Below are 22,644 nucleotides of genomic sequence, written 5' to 3' on the forward strand. Positions count from 1 at the left end.
CATTTCTGGTATAAGTTTATGCTAGAGGCTTATGATTTCTTTATGAAAAGACATGTGAAACATGTATAAATTAGGATTGTTCATGGCTAAAAGGAGGTCAGGGGTATTGGAGGTATTATTAAGATTCACTTTATCTTACACTGATACTTGTCCTGTGGATAATAATTTCTGCTAAGAAGGGTTATAAGATAAGCTTTTTAACTAAAAATAGAACATGGTTACTAAGCTATAAGAAGAGATAATCTGCATATTTTTTCAGTGACCAGAAAACATTGTCTTCCAAGGTGGAGTCTGACTGGTCTCCAAGTATGTTATGAAACACTTTGGTTGGCTTACTTCTAATTAGAGGGAAAAGTGTAATAAACACCAATTTCCCACATGGCATCATAGAATGTATGAAGTAAGGTGTTCATTATCTCTTATGATACTGCAATAGGAAAAATAGGTTTCTCCTTCCCAGGTAATTTAATGGGAATAACATCCCATTTCAAAAAAAAATTCTGTACAGAAGAAAGTAGCATGAGCATAATGAAACTCTACTGTATTTAGTGAACCAATGGCTTAATAAACTATTGCCTTGGTGACAAAAAAAAAGTTCTGACATTTGTATCTATAAGAAATTTTTCTAGTAAGCAAAATTAGCATTCACATTTAAATTTGGTGTTTGCTTCCAATGCTTGATTTGTTATTAGTTCCTGTTTCTACAAGCCTATATAGCTAACAGAGCAGAGCTCCTCTGAGCTGTTCCAGCCAGATGGAACATTTCATAGTCTCACATGGGAAGTGGCTGGAATCCAGACTTCTGTGCAGTGGAGTTTCCTCTGCATTTGGATCTGTCTGCAAGTTCTTCTACCAAAAGGAGTGAGGTGTGAAGCATATCCTGTTGCCATGGCCACACCCATGCAGAATGCAGAGGCTACTGGATGGGACCTACAGCTGCAGCCTGAAGACAGCTGGCCATGAAAACAGATAGGGTCCCTGGGCTATGAGAATTTACTACTGGCAGGTGAAGTGTATTGGAAGATGTGGGAGCCTCCTTAAATTTTGTGAAATTAAGAAAACAGAGAGCTGGGCTTGCAGAAGTCCAAGTGTTGACTCTGAATTCATGAGCACTGTACTTGGAACATTGCTGACAGCCTGAGCATTCTGTTATTTACAGTACGGACTCTGATGCAAGGAAGGGACTGTTCCAATGCAGAATAGCATGGACCACAGAGGAGCAACATCTGGGCAACAAAAGTAGAAGGAATGTCCAAATAATTTCTATAGCCTGTCATGAATGTGGTTCTTACCAGAATTGATCAGAGTTGATTTAAGAACACCTCCCTTGACAACCTAAAAGCATACATATATATATATAGAGAGAGAGAGAGAGAGAACGTATGTGTGTCTATATGTATATAAATATATATGTGTACATATATATAGTATATTCTTAAAATACCTGCATAATAAACTGTAAGTCATTTTCATTCTGAATTTCAGGGATTCACAGCTCATTCATTCATTCATTCATTCTTTCATTCAGCAAGTTTATTGATTGTGCACTCTTTGCTAAACATTGGGGGAAAAGTGGTGAATACCACCAGAGAAATCTTTCCTTTCACAGACTTTGCTTTCCAGTTTATAGTGACAATCATCCAAGAGACATACCTCAAAATAATAGGAGCCATCTATGACAAACTCACAACCAGCATCATACTGAATGGGCAAAAGCTGGAAGAATTCCCCTCAAGAACTGAAATAAGACAAGGATGCCCACTCTAACCACTCCTATTCAACCTAGTACTGGAAGTCAGCCAGACCAATCAGGCAAGAGGAAGAAATACAAAGCACCCAAATAGGAAAGTAAGTTATCAAGTCGTCTCTCTTTGCTTCTATACCTAGAAAACTCCAAAGACTCTTCCAAAAGACTGCTCGAACTGATAAGCTATTTTAATAAGTTTTCGGCATACAAAATCAATGTACAAAAATCGGTAGCATTTGTATACACTAATAGTGTTCAGGCTAAGAGTCAAATCAAGATCACAATCCCATTTACAATAGCCACAAAGAAAGGAAATACTTAGGAATACAGCTAACCAAGGAGGTGGAAGACTTCTACAAGGAGAACTACAAAACACTGCTGGAAGAAATCAGAGATGATACAAATAAATAGAAAAATATGCAATGCTCATGGATTGGCAGAATCAATATTGTTAAAATGGCCATACAGTCTAAAGCAATTTATAGATTCAATGCTATTCCTATCAAAGCATCAATGTCATTCTTCCCAGAATTAGATCACACTACCCAATTTCAAACTATCCTACAAAGCTGTAGTAACCAAAACAACATGGTTACTGGTGCAAAGACAGACATATTTATATGGTTTGGGTATGTCCCCCCTCAGATCTCATCTTGATTGTAGTTCTTATAATCCCCATGTGTCATGGGAGTGACCCAGTGGGAAGTAATTGAATCATGGGGGCTGTTACCCCCATGCTGTTCTCATGATAGTGAGTGAGTTAGTTCCACCAGATCCGATGGTTTTATAAGGGACTTTTCCCTTTGCTTGGCACTTCTCCTTGCTACAGCAGTGTGAAGAAGGACATGTTTACTTCCCCTTCCACCATGATTGTAAGTTTCCTGAGGCCTCCCCAGCCCCGCAGAACTGTGAGTCAATTAAACCTCTTTCCTTTTTAAATTACCCAGTCTCAGGTATTTCTTCATAGCAATGTGAGAATGGAGTAATACACACATAGACGAATGGAACAGAGTAAAAATCTCAGAAATAAAGCCACACAATCTGATTTTCAACAAGATTGGTAAAAACAAGCAATAGGGAAGGGACTCCCTATTCAATAAATGGTGCACACATAACTGGCTAGCCATATGCAGAATAATGAAACTGGACCCTTATTTTCACCAGATACGATAATTAACTCAAGATGGATTAAAAATTTAAATGTAAGATCTCAAACTACAAAAATCCTAGAAGAAAACCTAGGAGATGCCCTTCTTGACATTAGCTTTGGCAAAGAATGTTTGGCTAAGTCCCAAAAAGCAATTGCAACAAAACCAAAAATTGACAAGTAGGACCATTTTAAAGAGCTTCTGCATAGCAAAATAAACTATCACTAAAGTAAACAGGCAACCTATAGAGTGGGAGAAAATATTCACAAACTAAGCATCCAACAAAGGTCTAATGTCCAAAGTCTATAAGAAACTTAAATCAATAGCCAAAAAACAAATAAACCCATTAAAAAATGGGCAAGGGACATTCACAGACACTTCTCAAAGGAAGACATACAAATGGCCCACACACATATGAAAAAATAATCATCATCACTAATCAGCATAGAAATAAATAATCAAAACCACAATAAGATACCACCTCCCACCAGTCAGAATGGCTATTATTAAAGTCAAAAAACACACGACGTTGGTGAGGCTGCAGTGAAAAGGGAACACTTATACATTGTTGGTGGGAGTGTAAATTAGTTCAGTCATAGTGGGAAGCAGTTTGGAGATTTCCGAAATAACTTAAAACAGAGGTACCATTTGACCCACTAATCCCATTGCTTGGTATATGCCCAAAGGAAAATAGGTCATTCTACCAAAAAGACACATGCACTTGTATGTTCATTGCTGGGCTATTCACAGTAGCAAAGACATGGAATCAACTTAGGTACCCATTAATGGTGGATTGTATATAGAAATAATGGTATATATACATCATGGAATATTATGCAGCCATAAGAAAAGAATGGAATCATGTTCTTTACAGCAACATGGATGGAGATGGAAGCCATAATCCTAAGTGAATAAATGCAGAAGACCAAATACTGCATGTTTTCACTTATAAATTGGAGCTAAACATTGGGAATACATGGCCCTAAACCTGGGAACAGGAGACACTGTAGGCTACTGGCGGGGGAAGGAGAAAGGAAGATGTGACTCAAAAAACTACCTATTGGGTATTGTGCTCACTACATGGCTGCAACACACCCATGTAGCAAACTTGCATTTATACTCCAGTATCTAAAATAAAAGTAGAACAAAAAGTCTCAGTGGAAACCATTATAAATGCAAGATTTGTATTAGCTTAAATTGCATCATTCTTGGAAGTAAATATAAACAAACAGAACAAAAAAACAAGCACACACAGCAGTCTCCCACTTAACTGTAGTTTTCCTTTCCAAGGTTTCTGTTACCAGTGGTCAATCACAGTCTGAAAAATGGAAAATTCTAGAAATAAATTTCATAAGTTTTAAATTGCTTGTCATTCTTAGTAGCATACATGTATTAGTCCATTTTCACACTGCTGTGAAGAAATACCAGAGACTCGGTAATTTATAAAGAAAAGGAGGTTTAATAGACACAGTTTCACATGACTGGGGAGGCCTCACAATCATGGCAGAAGGCAAAAGGAGGAGCAAAAGCACGTTTTATGTGGTGGCAGGCAAGAGAGCATGTGCAGGGGACCTGCCCTTTATAAAACCATCAGATCTTGTGAGACTTATTCACTACCATGAGAACAGCAAGGGAAAAACCCGCCTCCATGATTCATTTACTGCCCCCAACGGGTCTCTCCCACAACACATGGGGATTATGGGAGCTACAATTCATGATGAGATTTGGATGGGGACGCAGCCAAACCATATCAACACATGATGAAATCTGCCATCTTGCTGTGGCCCAACTGGGGTGTGAATCATCCTTTTGTTCAGCGTATCCATGCTATAGATCCTACCCACCCATAGCCTCAGTTATCGTAGCTATTGTTGCAGTATTGTAGTGCTTGTATTCAAGTCATCCTTATTTTACTATTCATAATGGCCCCAAAGCACAAGAGTAGTGATGCTGGAATTTGGATATGCCAAAGAGAAACTGGAAAGTGCTTCCTTTAAGTGAAAAAGTGAAAGTTCTCAACTTAATAAGGAAAGGGAACCTAATCACATGCTGAGGTTGCAAAAATCTACCGTAAGACTAGATCTAGCCAAGAAATTGTGGAGAAGGAAAACAAAATTTTTGTTAGTTTTGCGGTTGCACCTCAGACTGCAAAAGTGACAGCCAGAGTGTGTGATGAGTGACTAGTTAAGATGGAAAAATCATTAAATTTGTGGGTGGAAACCATGAACAGAAACATGTTCTGATTGATGGCAATTGGGTTTGGTAATATCCTGGGTTTCAGGTAGCCACTGGCAGGTCTTGGAATGTATTCCTCTGCAGATAAACAGGGACTGCATAAATAACATAAATAAGAGCTTTGAAGAAAACATTCTGACAATGTGATAAAGCATGACAAGCATGAGGGTTGGTGAGCAGTAACAGAAAAGAGAAGGAACATGAGGATTGACCTGAGAGTTGACCAATATTTAGAGGATAAGAAGACAGGGGGCACCAGGCAAGGGAAATGAGAAGGAGCAGCCTGTGAGGTAGCGAGAATCAAGGAAGTAGTCCTAAGCAAATGTTTATGTCACTGAAGAATGTTAAGCACAGGAGTGACCTGATCAAATGGATGCTTTCAGGAAGCTTCACCCTGGTTGCCAAGTGGGCAGGACTAGAGCAGGGTAAGAGCAGAGGCAGAGAAACCATTTAATGGGCTGTTGCTGTGATGTGAGAAATAAGGACTGCCTGGACTATGATTGTAGCAGTAGATGTGGTAAAAGTAGCTGGATCTGGGATATATTTCGAAGGTAATGTGCAAAAATGGTAGTACACAGAAGATTTACTGATGGATTCAATATTGGATGTGAGGGAAAGAGAACTGGGCGATCTACTTTTAGATCAATTCTCCAGAAAATATTCATCTGAAATTTTGCTATCTGGTCTGTAACAACATGAGAAGCTTGGGCCAAAATGTAAATCACTTTTTTTTTTCCATTGCAAGATTCTTTCAAGGAAGGAAGTACATTGATTTACATTCTAGCACAGTCCCTTATCATGTCATAGACTAGAAGGCACTTCCAGACAGCCTCATATGCAGATCTTACATTGCAACATTGAATTAGATGAAGTCATCAGTGAAAGCCAAGTGGTTTATCCAGTCACATTCTTGAAGAATTGCTGATTTTTTCATTGTACAGGGGTGTTGTGGTTGCCAACATTACTTGGAACTACACACAGATAAGTTATAACATACTTTGTGGAGCAATGCCTTCTTAAACTTATGTGTCTTGGGTTATTTTGTGCTGCTATAACAGAATATCTGAGACTGGATCATTTATGAAGAACAGAAATTTATTCTCTCTCATGGTTCTTGGGCTGAAAAGTCCAAGATCAAGGCTTCAGCATCTGGTGAGGACCTTTTTACTGTGTCCTCACATGGCAGAAGACAGAAGGACAAGAGAGGGACAAACTCTATGTCCTTACATGGCAAAAGGGCAAAAGACAGAACCCATTCCTCCAAGCCCTTTCATAGAGGCACTAATCCATTCGTGAGGGTGGAGCTTTCATGACCTAAACACTTCCCAAAACACCCTGCCTCCCAACACTTTTGTATTGAGGATAAAGCTTCCAACAAATGAATTTTGGGGGACACATTCAGACCACAGCATTATGATTTCTAGATTTTCATATGGTCAGTTTGATTTTTTTTTTTTTTTTTTGGTAAGTAGGCACATAGAAAAAGCTGAGGAAAACATTTTTTTTAAAAAAGTGAATTACTTTGTGTTTACGAAGTAGGGTCACAGGGTGTATTAGGCCATTCTTGCATTGCTATAAAGAGAGGCCAGGCACGATGGCTCACGCCTGTAGTCCTGGCACTTTGGGAGGCCGAGGTGGACAGATCACAAGGTCAGGAGTTCGAAACCAGCTTGGCTAACATGGTGAAACCCCGTCTCTATTAAAGATATCAAAAATTAGCCGGGCTTGGTGGCATGTGCCTATAATCACAGCTACTTGGGAGGCTGAGGCAGGAGAATTGCTTGAACTCGGGAGGCAGACATTGTGGTGAGCCGAGATGCACCCTTGCACTCCAACTTGGGTGACAGGGCAAGACTCTGTCTCAAAAAAAAAAAAAGAAATACCTGAAACTGGGTAATTTATAACGGAAGAAGGTTAGCTGTCTCAGGGTTCTGCAGGCTTTACAGGAAGCATGGTGCTGGCGTCTTCTCAGCTTCTGGGGAGGACTCAGGAAGGTTACAATCATGGCAGAAGATCAAGGGGGAGTAAGCACATCACATGGCAGATGCAGGAGAGAGAGAGAGAGAGAAATGTGCCACACACTTTTAGATAACCAAATGTCATCAGAACTCACTATCACAAAGACAGCACCAAGCCGTGAAGGATGTGCCTCTATGATCACCTCCCACCAGGCCCCACCTCCAGCATTGGGGATTACAATTCAACATGAGATTTGGGCAGGGACAAATAGCCAAACCATATTACAGGGCAACTCAAGCAAACCCTTATTGTTCTTGAAAACTTAACTCATGTGCCACTTTTATGAGGCCTTTTATATCTTTTAACCATTCTACATGTTTTTCCTTTGTGTTTTCACAACACACTGTGTATTTTACCATTATCATAGCATTATTATAAATCAAGAGTAGTTGAATTACCTTTACCTTCCTCCCCCTAAACTGGAAGCAAGTAGAAGGAAGACTGTGTCTAATAACTTCAGTACCCAGTAGGATGTATAGAATATTGTAGATATTTAATTAAATCCTTATAAACTAAGTGGTGTGATCTTAATTTCAAGGAACAAAAGGATAATTGTGTACACTGCTGGGCATAATGGTTAGCACTTAGCTTTGAGGTAACTACCAAGGCAAAGCCTTCATTAGGTTAATGACAATCCAAGTTAAATGATATCAGTTGCAACCTCAAATATAAGGATAAGAGGTTTTAGGATTTAAATGAGGATTACACATTGGACTTAACCATCTCTATTAAAAGAGAGCAACTGGCATGAGTGATAGTGCTTCAAAAATAAAGGACATTACTGTATATATTGTGTCTATATATACACATACATATACACTGTATATATGTCTATTGTTTATATGTGATGTATACATATTATAATGTGTACATATAATAACCTCATTGTCACTTGTTATATAACATGTTATGCATGACTCATTATATGCATAACTCATTGTATAATGTTACCATAAGATTTGAGGTGCTGGGATCTAGTAATTTTTTTTTCTTATTTGCTTCTTTAGTATCAGCTGGAGTTCAGAAGTGGTATTTGGCAAAACCTCTGAGAATCTAGAGTCGATTATAGTTTACAAGCTGACCAGTTACCATCCGGTGCATCTAGGTTTCTTAACAAATCACAATTTGTGAAGCTAAGGTGTTTTCCATTCAAAAGATTTTTTGAGCATCTACCATGTGAAAAAGTACCAGATGCTATTAAAGTGCTAGGCACTGTAGGGGAATAGAAAGATGAATTAGACATGCATCTTGTCCTTAGGGAAGAGTGAGATGAAATAACTGCCATTTCTTTGTTGCACATACCTCCACATACTCAAGGATAATGCAAACTGAACCTCTGTCCTGAAGAGTGAGTCACGCTTCCTTGGTGGAGATCTCAGAGCCTGGAAGTCTTCTAGCCTGACAGTGTCATGTCTGTTCTTCCCACTGATTGTTCCCAGAAGTGACTGCTTTCTTCAGTTCTTGAAATTGTTCCTGTAGGTGTACCACTCATTAGGAAAGATCCCAACTGTGACAGCACTTTTCAAAGCCAGTGTTGTTTGAAGTCTCCTGCTGGTTGTCCCAGCCTGCAGTTCTTCGAGAGTCTCATGGGCTTATAATCAACTTGCATTGTACTCCAGTCCCTTCTCATTTCCTTGTTTTGCCCTGAAGCAATCAATGTTTCTATCAACTTTCACTTAGCTACAGGTGAGGTCTCCAAAGATCTCTTTCTTACCCTGTTCCTAAAAGCAGGCGTAAAAAGAATTAGTGATCACCCCAAGCTCTTTTAGGTAGTGATAATGATGATGATAATACTAATAATGATATCAGTAATATTTACTGAGGGCTAAAAATAGCTGAGTTCCCATTCTAAGTGATTGGCAGATGTTTTCTCTCTCATTAGTTCCTTATAACTGTGGAAGGAAAATAGCATTATTATTACATTTTAAGATGAGTAACCTAGTTAAAGAGAAGTTAAGTTCTTGCCTATCACCTTCCTCATTTCTTAGCACCAACTATAAAACCAGTGCCATATTGAGTTCTGGTTTTCCCATAAGCTTCCTATGATTGACTGAACTCTAGTGATCACCTGTTTGTGTTGATGAATAGTAGTAAGGCCACTGTACATATTAGGGACTAAATATCATCTCTGGCTGTCATGCTGTCCTTGGACAAACAGGGAATGTTTGTATGGTTCTTGAGCTTGTATCAAAGGCTGATGCAGGTTTAAGAGAGGAAAGATAACACTGGCACAAGAGTAGTCTCAGGTTATGACACCTAAGTCTTCGCCTGTGCTCATATGAGTGTTTCTAATTTGTGGCTTACAATTTTCATGTATTTGTTTTGACCTGAATTGGTAACAGAGGCTGTATGAACATCGGTTTTCCTTGAAAAAGTTACTCTTCACCTCTAGGAGGAGTCCAAGCACACCCTAGAGCTGTGATGGTAACGCTACTCAACATTATCACTGCCATTTAGAAGCACTTAGGCCTGAAACTGCATGTGTTTCATGTGCATTATTTCACTTAATCCTCATAAAAACCTCATGAGGTTGATTCCACTGTATTATGAACACAGTAATCTGCATATAGCAATCCATGTGGCTGATTACTCATTCCTTTATAAAATGACCTGAACCTCATGATTGGGAAGACATTAGATGAATGGACTCAGATTTTATTTTATTTTATTTTACTTTGTCTCTGATTATATAATTTTATTTTGTCTTAGATATATATTTTTTTCTTGGATTAGATAATTTTCCTAAGGAGGAGGATCCTACCACTTATTAAATACAGTAATGTGTCCTTTAATGATAGGGAAGCATTCTGAGAAATGCATCTTTAGGTGACTTCATTGTTATGAGAACATCATAGAGTGTGCTTACACAAACCTAGATAGTATAGCCCATAATACACCTTGGCTATATGGTATAGACTATTGTTCCTAGACTACGAATCTGTACAGTACGTTACTGTACTGAATATTGTAGGCAGTTGTAACACGATGTTGTTAAACATAGAAAAGGTACAGTAAAAACACAGTATTATAATCTTATGGGACCACTGTCCTATATGCCATACATAGTTGACTAAAATGTCATCATGCCAGGTATGACTGTGCCTGCTGTTTGGGGGGCACTATCCTAGCTGTTTCCAAATACTTTCTTATTTCTACCAATCTTATGATTTAGTGTAAATATGGATTTAGAATGTATTTTCAAACATGCACAACTCTTTGCCTAAGAACACCTTGGGAAAGGAGTAGGGAGAAATCTATAAGATAAAGGAAATAAACAAAAAGTGGTGAGGGGACTTAATGAATATGGAGCAGATATTTAACATGGAGAAGAGATCTTTGCCAGGAAGCTATTGCCCTGGCAGATACATAAACGTTATCACTGTGGGAGGCAATGATCTGGCAACACACCCAATGTAAACCTTGCAAAGGAATATTGCAATCAAATTTGGTTGGTAGTCAACAACAATTTTTCTTATAATAAGTGTGATTTGTTTGCCTTCTCTATCAGATACGCTTCTGCTTATGTATGCATAACAAGTAGGGATGGGGGAAAAATACATCCTTACAATAGGAATCTGTATTAGTCTGTTCTTATGCTGCTAACAAAGACATACCCAAGACTGGGTAATTTATAAAGAAAAAGAGGTTTAATGGACTCACAGATCCACATTGCTAGAGAGGCCTCACAATCATGGCAGAAGGCAAAGGACGAGAAAAGGCATATCTTACATGGAGGCAGGCAAGAGAGTGTGTGCTGGGGAACTGCCCTTTATAAAACCATCAGATCTGCTGAGACTTATTCACTATCAAGATAACAGCACAGGAAAAACCCGCCCCCATGATTCAGTTACCTCCCACGACACGTGGGGATTATGGGAGATACAATTCAAGATGAGATTTGGTTGGGGACCCAGCCAGATCATATCAGAATCAATCATGATAATAAAGTCTGTCTCTATAATGCCAGTGTTTTCTGTAGTATTTTGTGAAAGTGAGTGGAATGGAATAGAATGCAACAGAATAGAAAATATGCAAAGGTGGATACCCAGAGCCATCAATATTGACAGATGGAAGATGCACATAGCTGATTTGAGCTATAGTATCAAATAATACTTTTTTCTTGTTAGAAAAACTTTCTGGAGGAAGAAACAAAACAAAACAAATAAACAAACAAAAACACCCCAGAACAAAAGCAATTGTGTTTAATGGCAGAAGGGTAAAACCTTTACTAATCTGTTCAGATTGAAACACTTTCTTTTCTTTCCACTCCAGTGACCCTGAAAAACAAAACATGAGAGAGACGCATTTATAAATATATATATGTGTCTGTGCATATTTTATATGTATGTATGTGTGTGTGTTATATGTAATAACATTGCTTATTTAATCTCACATATATACAGATATACAATGAGTTGGGATAAGCTAGAAAATATTGTATGCTAACAATCAAACCCCAAATCTCAGTGGTTTAGACCACAAAAGTTTATTGCTCACTCATGTGAACTTACTTTATCACTTTGTGTTCATCGCAGATTAACTGCACCTCTCCTTTACCTCATTTCATTCTAGACTGAGGCTGACAGTGTAGCCTATACCTATAATATTACATATCTTTTAACAGAGAGAAAGATAAGAACATGGCAGACCTCATACTAGATTTAAGAGCTTCTGTTCACATGAATCAATTATTTCCACATGTCATTTTGTCAAAGCAATTTAATGTCAGCATGGGACAAGTATATATAATCCTCTTGTAGAAAATATTTTTGAATAATAATACAAGCTACTACAGTACAGTTGCACATTAGAGTGATACATAAAACTAATACTGTATCTGTAGGAGAAAGTATTGGTGGGTGTTGAATGCAGTGTAATTTTCAGAATGTAATTGTACCCAGGGCAATTGTTCCATCTGATTCTAGGTGTGCACTTTTTTTTCCAAGTGGTTGGAGTGATGGCCATAGTAACAGAATCTTGCTTTGTGGCATTAGCCTCATGTATTCTCATATACTCTTTCTGTTTATTCTTCATATTAATGTCATTGAGACACTTTCTATATTAAAAAGTTTACTCCCAATATTTTTAAATCAACAGATAATTATTGAGAACTGACTTTGTGTCAGTCTCCTTGCTGCATGCTTGACTATACCTTGATCTCATTCAGAAACACTGTTTCTTAGTGATTTAAGACCTGAAGGAAACAGTTAATTTCAGATTAAAAAAAAAAACACTTTGTGCATGAATAAAACTACATCACAGTTTTGTGGGAAGAGATGGACACAATGTAGAAAAGTTACAGAGTGCTTGGGACCATAGTTACAGAGAAGGATTGATGGGATTTTGTCAGAAGTCAAGGAAGAAGTGGGGTGAAAGCCTTCTAGGCAAAGAAATCAGTATAAAGAAGAGCATATAAATGTAAAGCATGTCTGAGAAATAAAACTAGTTCTTTATAGTTAGGGTGTGGAATTTGGGGAAAGCATAAAGATACATCTGGATAAATGCAATAAGAGAAATTGGAGATACCTGAAACAATTCATCATCTCTATCTAGAAAGGTCAACCTTCCTGAACTTCTGAGTATTCTCACTGGCACCCTGACTGTGCAGTCTGACCTCTTTGTTTTTACTCACCCTTTTTTTTTTTTTTTTTTTTCCGCGACAGAGTCTCGCTCTGTCGCCCAGGCTGGAGTGCAGTGATGCGATCTGGGCTCACTGCAACCTCCACCTCCCGGGTTCATGCCATTCTCCTGCCTCAGCCTCCGGGGTAGCTGGGACTACAGGTGCCCGCCACCAAACCTGGCTAATTTTTTTGCATTTTTAGTAGAGACAGGGTTTCATTGTGTTAGCCGGGATGGTCTCGATCTCCTGACCTTGTGATCTGCCTGCCTCGGCCTCCTAAAGTGCTGGGATTACAGGCGTGAGCCACCGTGCCCGGCCTTTACTCACCCTTTTCAATTGAGCAGTGTCCCAGGGTGAGTCCCATGGTTGCTTTGTATGTATTAACTTTGGTTAATTTGAGTCTTGCATTTCCCATTTTCCATGACTATCTGAGATTTATACTTCAGCATCTTTATTTTGGCGTATTCCATTTGGATAGAGTGACGTAGCTCCAATGAATGACCTAAAAGATGACCCTCCTCTTACTTACTTTCTCATGTTGATTTATGTATTTCTGTCCAACATATACAATGTCCCCTGTTATACTAGATCCTACAGTTATTGTATTTAGAAAAAGGAATTAATTCAACAAAATGAGTCATTTGCAACATGAAATGCACCGTGAATCATAGTTTTTCTGATGTTCTACAAATATTCGACCCAAGGCATTCAGTGACTCATGTGTGGCATAAGAACTGTGCTGTACAGAGATTTCAGAAGCAGATCGAAAGGTAACCTGCTAGGAAAACCATCATTGCTTTAGTTACTTTTTCATAAAAGTTAGTGGTACAGATATTGCACAAGAAGCTCTTGTGCATTATCTTTTTGAAGAGATTCAATTGAATTGAGGTTGGGAACACCATGTATCAATGCTTTACTTTCCACTAGGGAGGAACAATCTCTTCATACACGGCCTTCCAGGGTATATTTCTGCAGAAATTAGTTGGACAATGTTCTTCTTTTTCCCAACTCTTTTTCATTTTTATGTCTGGATTAGATGATGGATAGTCTGGGTTTAGAACTGGAATATTTCAGAGTGACTCAAACCCATATGTTTTAAAATGTGACAATTTTAGGTACAAAAATGTAAGTGATAAAACCCACGTCATATAAAAGATGCAACTATAAACCAGCATTTTTGACTTTCAATATAGTGTTTTGGGGGGGCATAACTGTAAAACTGCCCCAGAATAAGAACAGTGAACACAGTACCTGGAGCCAAAGATTTGAAGAAGCAATGCTTGTCACTGATGAGGTGTTGTTTATAAATTTTGCCATCACTTTATATTTCAGCTATACTTATGTACTGATTTCACTACTTAGAAAATTGAGTCATTTATTTGAGAGTTGAGGAGGCTTCCACGTTATATATGTAGAATACAACAAATATTTAAAATTTATTATAATAATTTGTTTTTTCAATTTGATTGATTTCAGTACTCAGTCAATAAGGAAATAAAAAAGATGTATTCAGGCTTTGAAATTTACAGGGACTGGGAGCTCTGTCAGGTTTTGAACTTCAGGTTTAGGTCCATCTAACTTTTGTAATGCAGTTGTGTAGAAGAGCAAGGTTTGTATTGAACAAACCTGCCCCTAATCCCTGCTGTGATGCCCTTGTTAGCAAATTTTATCCAATCAAGACACCATTGATTGTAAATAGTACCCTGACTTTAGGGAGGCAAAGAATCTGAGAAATATATAGTACCTGTCTGATTTTGGTAAGTTAAGTAATAACCTCTTTTTTTTTTTTTGAAATGGAGTCTTGCTCTGTCACCCAGGCTGGAGTGCAGTGGCGCAATCTCCACTCACTGCAAGCTCCGCCCCCCGGTTTCACGCCGCCATTCCCCTGCCTCAGCCTCCCGTGTAGCCGGGACTACAGGCCCCAGCCACCGCGACTGGCTAATTTTTTGTATTTTTAGTAGAGACGGGGTTTCACCGTGTTAGCCAGGATGGTCTCCATCTCCTGATGTCGTGATCCGCCCGTCTCGGCCTCCCAAAGTGCTGGGATTACAGGCGTGAGCCACCGCGCCCGGCCCCAATAACCTCTTTGAACTTTAATTTCCTTATCTGTTAAAAAGGTAAGTGGATAATGGTATTTTCCTCAGAAAGCTTTAAAGATTTATAGAGATATTCTGGGAGTTATATGACAGAATAGGTGGAAATATTGAGTCTTTTTTTTCAGGGACTCAGTAAATACCTCAGTTATTCTAGATAGGTTGTTTCTATTTCAAATAAAAACACTTCCTTTTAGGAATGAGAAATAAAATGTAGTCTTGACCATCTTTTACTTCTAAAAGAAAATAGAAGTATCACACGTGAGAATTAAAAGCAGACCTGATAAAAATAAAAGTCAATTTTGTTAAATTACTGATAATAGGGATAAGAAAGGAGTAACCAAAGAAAGACCTGTCTACTTATAGCAAGATTGGAGTCACCTGGGAGTGTTGGCCTCCTGACTTTATAAAGACTTCATGGCCATCTGCTGCTATTTTCTTGTCTATTGTCAGTTTTTTTTTGTTCCAGGTTCTAGAATCATTCTTCAGTCAAAATAACTTCCTACTATATTTGAATTCAACAAATTGTTTTCCCAAAATATTCAGTTTAAGAAATTTCATAGCCGATGGTGGATCTATGCCTTAAAAAAAATCAAGAATTGTTTAGAAATTATGACCTAGGTATAATATGACAGATAAAATATTATGGCAGCAAAATATAATGACAGAGAAAAAAGTTATAAATTGGATATTTGTGGGGAAGAAAGGGAAAAACAAATGTACCTTTTTTTTTTTTTTTTTGAGACAGAGTCTCACTCTGCCACCCAGGCGGAGTGCAGTGGCATGATCTCGGTTCACTGCAAGCTCCGCCTCCCGGGTTCACGCCATTCTCCTGCCTCAGCCTCCCGAGTAGCTGGGGCTACAGGCGCACGACACCACGCCCGGCTAATTTTTTTTTTTTTTTTTTTTTTGAGACGGAGTCTGGCTCTGTTGCTCAGGCTGGAGTGCAGTGGCCGCCTCCTGGGTTTATGCCATTCTCCTGCCTCAGCCTCCCAAGTAGCTGGGACTACAGGCGCCCACCACCTCGCCCGCCTAGTTTTTTGTATTTTTTAGTAGAGACGGGGTTTCACCGTGTTAGCCAGGATGGTCTTGATCTCCTGACCTCATGATCCACCCACCTTGGCCTCCCAAAGTGCTGGGATTACAAGCATGAGCCACTGCTCCCGGCCAGAACTTGGCAATTTGTATACCTTAATTCATTCAGTCATTCAAAGAAACCTACTAAATAAATTAAAAACCAGGATTCAAGGTCACTGTTGGCATAGGGTTTATGGTACACATGCTCAAAACACAAAAACCTACATAATGAAATATTTTATATATTGGAATAAAATGTATAACACATAAACTTGTTTTAACTAAAATTTAACTAAATATTTTTAAATTGGTGTGGCTTCCCTTCCAGTACCCTTCAGGTAAGTATATTTGCGTATGTGTTTCTCGTCCAAAATTGTGATATCTACTAGTGATTTAATAAGTATATATATTTCAGTAATTTTTGCTTGACAAAAGTAAGACATCATTATTCACGTCTCTTTTTTTAACTATGCAAATTATTAACAAATTAATCTGTAAATAGTAAAAAACATTAAAATGCCTTATGTATTTCATTCAATAACATTGCCTTAGTTTTAATTATTTTCACAGGAAAGTTGATTCAATCATGTCTTTTCTGACTAGTGATTGTAATCCTGACTAGTGATTGTAATCCTGACTAAATGTGTGTTTTATATCAAATCCTCTCCGATTTAGTTTGTTACTGTATGATGATTTAATCTGTCTCTCATCTCTAAATGGTAACTGGACTCTATGCTAAACCAAAATCTTGACTCATCACCTCAAATTCCTAAATATTTATGTTTTTTTCTTTTTTTAAAGGCAAACTGGATTCTATGTCTTTTGCTTGAAGACACATTTTCTTGGAAAAGTGTTTTGAATTTGATCATTTCTTCTGTCTAAAGTCTAAGCTTACAATTTTTTTTTTTTTTTTTTTTTTTTTTTTTTTTTTTTTTTTTTTTTTTTGAGGCGGAGTCTCGCTCTGTCGCCCGGACTGGAGTGCAGTGGCCAGATCTCAGCTCACTGCAAGCTCCGCCTCCTGGGTTTCCGCCATTCTCCTGCCTCAGCCTCCCAAGTAGCTGGGACTACAGGCGCCCGCCACCTCGCCCGGCTAGTTTTTGTATTTTTAGTAGAGACGGGGTTTCACCATATTAGCCAGGATGGTCTCGATCTCCTGACCTCGTGATCCGCCCGTCTCGGCCTCCCAAAGTGCTGGGATTACAGGCTTGAGCCACCGCGCCCGGCCTAAGCTTACAATTATATCTAATAAGTAAACTGTCAGACTAGCCAGCTATTCTCAAAAAATGTTGGACATATCATTGTGCATTTTAATTTGAAGTCAAATGAATCCATAGCTTTAAAAATCTAAGAGAACAAGTTCATTTTGTTTTAAAGGCTCTAAGCCAGAGCTGTCTACTAGAAATATAATGTGAGCCACATATGTAATTTTAAATTTTCTAGTAGCAACATTAAAAAAGTAAAAAGTAAGTGAAGTTATTTGTAACAATACATTTTATCTAGCTCAATGTGTCAAAAATATTTTCATTTCAATTTGTAAGCAATATAAAAAAGTATTACTGCAATTTGATTTAACATTTCTTAGATTAAGTCTTCAAAATTTGATATGTATTTTAAATTTACAGCATATCTCAAATCAGCCTCTTTGTAAGGGCTCAGTAGCCACATATGGCTAGTGATACCCTATTGGAGAGCTCAGGTCTATTTGACAGAACATATATTGTCAGGTTCTACCTTTTACTGAAGGGAATTTTAGTTTCATGGTTAATTGGGGTTAATTATCAGTAATAATCATAATGTAACTCGCTGTAGTTATTACTTTAGCTAATATATGGGCAGAAGTCCACATGCCTAGTTTAAATATATTCCTTATGTTTGGTTGAGAGAAAGTATAAATATTCATATCAAAATTACCTTTCTTTTTGCTACATGACACTTAAAGTAGTATAATACTTTATAAAGAAAAGAATAAAAACTGGGTTCAGAGATTTTGTGATTTTGCTTTCCAAATTAGAATAAATTAGGTTCAGGAAAAATATTATGTAGAGAAGAATCATATTCACTGAAATTGAAGGTGTTACACTACTTTCTTTGCCCATGCACTCCATCAATTAATTGTATTTTAATCATTTGACTTTTATGTTTCATTCTTTTTTTTTGGTAGCCAAATTTGTGCTGTTTTCTTAATTTCCAAAATATATTTTATAAAGAGATAATAAAAAAGTTGATGTGTATTACAGCCTAAGTTCCATCATGAGTGAAAGTACATGTTTTCAAACTTTACTTCGGAGAGTCAAATTTAGCTGATAACTACTTTTAAGGGTTAACAGCTCTAGGTAAGGCAAACACTCAAATTAAATTTAATTTAGTTTAGGAGACAGATTTAAATAATTCTTTTCATGACTTTGCTAGTAATTATTTCACTACAATAAAAATGATCTTTGATCTATTTCTATTAACTTGGGAAACGTTTGATTAAAATAATATTTAATTATTTATTTGGCTGTGTGGGTGGATGATAATTTTCTACATTCATTTTTAATTCCATCCATCCCCAAAATACATACCCATTATTCTCTGCAGTGGCTGCTTCTCGTGTTTTTTTCATCTGCCACTGTTCCCTTTGATTTCTCCAGGCCTAATATCTCTTCCTAGCAGTGTTCTGTATCTAAGATTCAATTTCTGGGCCGGGCGCGGTGGCTCATGCCTGTAATCCCAGCACTTTGGGAGGCCGAGGCGGGCGGATCACAAGGTCAGGAGATCGAGACCACGGTGAAACCTCATCTCTACTAAAAATACAAAAAATTAGCCGGGCGCGGTGGCGGGCGCCTGTAGTCCCAGCTACTCAGGAGGCTGAGGCAGGAGAATGGCGTGAACCTGGGAGGCGGAGCTTGTAGTGAGCCGAGATCGCGCCACTGCACTCCAGCCAGGGGGACAGAGTGGACTCCCTCTCAAAAAAAAAAAAAAAAAAGATTCAATTTCTGTTTTATGTATTTGCTTCATTACCATTATGTAACTATATTCCTTGGTACTTCCTTCTGTTTTGTAACATCTGACGAGGATAGAGAGCATTTTATTTGCTATTTCTAACTCAAAGCCACAGTTGTACACTAGAGAAAAAACTGAGGATTCTTGTTCTTCTTAAGTACCTCAGGAGAGGATATAAGAGACTACCTAATCGACTTAGATTTTTAGAAAGCAACATGTTTGAGTTATTTCTTATTTTTAGGTTACCCTTCTTGTGAATTTCCCCCCATTCCTTCAAAGCTCTTTTTTTTTTTTCATTAAAATGCAGTCTAGATTTTGAAGAGCCAAGGATGCTATTATACACATTATAAACATTAGTTTAAAAAGTTTCCTTGCACTGAGATATCCTTTGGGGACATCAAAGGAATAATTTTTCTGATAGCTTGGGCAATATTAGACATAAGTGTTCACATTTAATCTGCACGTAAGATTCAACAATTTTGGGTTCACAAAGCACTGATGTACAAATCCTTAAAGTTAATACTTTTGTTTCATTCCTATATCATAATACATTGGGGTTTAAAGCTACAGGAATGCATTATATCTTGATCTCATTAAACATACACTTAACCTATGATAAGAAAGCAGATAATAGGGAGGAGCCAGCTCCCTATTAAAATAGTTCAAGATGTTTACCAAAAGCAAATGGAAAGCTTTGTTTACAAAAATAGCTGCGCATGATGTTCACAGCAATTTTAATTGTAATAGCTGAAAACTAAAAAAAAAAAATTCCAAGCAAGTTTTACAAATTGTGGTATATTCATAAAATGGAATACTGCTTAGCAATACAGAGAAAATGGTGTACTGTTATACACAGAAACATGTATGTCTCCATTACTTTGAGTAAAAAACTAGTACATTTTATATGATTCAATTTTTATGAATTTCTAGAATAGACAAAACTAATGTGGGTGATAGAAATCAGAAGAGGAGTTGCTTATGGGCTAAAAGGGGAAGTAAGAGAACTTTCTGGAGTAATGGAGATGTCCTATTTCTTGACTGGGATGTTGGTTACATGGTTGTGTACAACTGCTAACCCTTACCCAACTCTACACTTAGTAATTGTGCATTTTGCTCTGTGTAGATTTTATGTAGATTTTCAAAATAGATTGTAGATGTTAACAAGCTTGTGATAATAAAGGAAAATGTTAGCCAGCCAAAGGGAGAGAAATAAAAAGGATTGCCAAGATGGAGGGAGAACTAGAAGCACTTGTAGCTTCACCTTACCTGGCAGGAGAAGGGGATACTGACTATACTTAAATTTCTAAAAATAATAAGGGGATTATCAACAATTGGGAAAAGGAGGAAGGTATAGCATGAATCATCAAGAAACATCATTTTATTCAGAGTTGGTAGCCAACAAGTGACCTAAAATAAGAAAACGTTAGAGGAGGTTGCTTCCTGGGAATGGTACTGTGGAGGGAGGCGTGGGCATGCTAGAGCACTGCTTTTCAGCATAAGTTTGTCCATGGATCAAGTATGTTACTGTGTATACACAGTGCTTTGATGAAAATAACATTTTAAAGATGTTTTGGTGTCCCCATTGTCCCCAGGATAACATCCAAAAGCTTCAATCCTTCATGGTCTGGCGTCCCCATACCCCTCTAGCCTTATCTTTTGCTAGTCCTTTTTCCTCCTCACACTCCTCATCCATCCATTGTCTTCTGGCTTCCAGAATGTATCTTACTCTGTTTCATCCTGGGCTTTTTCCCATAATGTTTCCTCAGGTTCAGACACTTAGCTCTTCAGTTCCCATACTCACTGGCCTAAGGGTTTTTTTGTTTTTGTTTGTTGTTGTTCTTCTCTGTTTTAATCTGTATGTACCTCCAGAATGAAAGCGTCCTAAGGATAGGAACTCTATGTGGATCTTTTGGAAGGTTGCATCCTCACCAGCTATAGCAGGTGCTTAGGGCTGTAGTTGATTCCCAGTCATATGTTTAAAATGAGTACATAGTTTGACATTTTATTTTATTTATTTATTTTTTTTTTTGAGGCGGAGTCTCGCTCTGTCGCCCGGACTGGAGTGCAGTAGCCGGATCTCAGCTCACTGCAAGCTCCGCCTCCTGGGTTTACGCCATTCTCCTGCCTCAGCCTCCCGAGGAGCTGGGACTACAGGCGCCCGCCACCTCGCCCGGCTAGTTTTTGTATTTTTAGTAGAGACGGGGTTTCACCGTGTTAGCCAGGATGGTCTCGATCTCCTGACCTCGTGATCCGTCCGTCTCGGCCTCCCAAAGTGCTGGGATTACAGGCTTGAGCCACATTTTAAAATAGTGGCATGACTTTAAGAAGCAATGTAAGTGTTGAATTCTAAATCTCTCCCTGTTTGTAGACAGCTCTCAAGATATTAAGCCAATGGCTACAAAATCTTGGGGTGATATTTCTGAGGATAGAGTAAAAGCGGTGATTGTCATATGTTCATTTTCTGAGGACCACTTGTATTAATCAATGATTTCCAGAGAAATGGAACCAAAAGGACACACACACATACAAAATGGAACCAAAAGGACACACACGCAAAAACACACACACACATACACACACAGAAATTTATTAGGAGAGATTGGCTCAGATGATTATGGAGATTGAGAAGTTTAACAATCTACTGTCTGCAAGTTGGGGACCCAGAAAAGCCAGTGGTATAGTTTCAATCAAGGACAGAAGGCCTGAGGATCCCGGGGCTGGTAGTGTAAGTCCTGGTCTGAGTTTAAAGGCCTGAGAACTAAAGGCACTGATGTCCCAGGTTGTCAGGAGTTCCATCTCAAGAAGACAGCATATTTGCCCTTCCTCCACCTTTTTGCTTATGTAGGCCCTCAGTGATTGCAGTCCCTGTGCACATTGGTAAAGTGGTGAAGTGATGTTCTTTACTCAATCTGCCAATTCAAATGTTAATCTTTTCCAGAAACACTCACACAGACACATCTAGACTTAATGTTTTGCCAGCTCTCTGGGCATTCTTTAGCTTGGTCAAATTGACACATAAAATTAAACAACACACCTCTTTAGGTTAATAACCCAATACTGACCTGTTCAGACTTAGGAGAAGGGCCCAAGAATTCCTTGCCTTCCCTGTGTATTAGCTGGCTCCTCCCTATTAACTACTTTCTAGTTAGATCAAAATCCAAAGAAAGAAACTGCAGTTGAATAGCTAAACATCAGGAAGCTTTTACATTATCGCCTATTGATTAATGCTTAAAGGCTACTTCTTTTTTTTTTTTTTTTACTTTTATTTTTATTATTATACTTTATGTTCTAGGGTACATGTGCATAACGTGCAGGTTTGTTACATATGTATACTTGTGCCATGTTGGTGTGCTGCACCCATCAACTCGTCAGCACCCATCAATTCATCATTTATATCAGGTATAACTCCCAATGCAATCCCTCCCGCCTCCCCCCTCCCCATGATAGGCCCCGGTGTGTGATGTTCCCCTTCCTGAGTCCAAGTGATGTCATTGTTCAGTTCCCACCTATGAGTGAGAACATGTGGTGTTTGGTTTTCTGTTCTTGTGATAGTTTGCTAAGAATGATGGTTTCCAGCTGCATCCATGTCCCTACAAAGGACACAAACTCATCCTTTTTTATGGCTGCATAGTATTCCATGTGCCACATTTTCTTAATCCAGTCTGTCACAGATGGACATTTGGGGTGATTCCAAGTCTTTGCTATTGTGAATAGTGCCGC

At 38.3% G+C, this 22,644-nt stretch overlaps 1 protein-coding gene across 3 annotated transcripts in view; it reads left to right on the forward strand.

The window, feature by feature from the left end:
• OXR1 (oxidation resistance 1) overlaps positions 1–22,644 on the forward strand; it is a 510,160-nt gene that overhangs the window by 17,018 nt on the left and 470,498 nt on the right. The window lies entirely within an intron of this gene.

Source organism: Trachypithecus francoisi, unplaced genomic scaffold (assembly GCF_009764315.1).
Source record: "Trachypithecus francoisi isolate TF-2019V2 unplaced genomic scaffold, Tfra_2.0 Lachesis_group7, whole genome shotgun sequence".
Lineage (NCBI taxonomy): Eukaryota > Metazoa > Chordata > Mammalia > Primates > Cercopithecidae > Trachypithecus > Trachypithecus francoisi.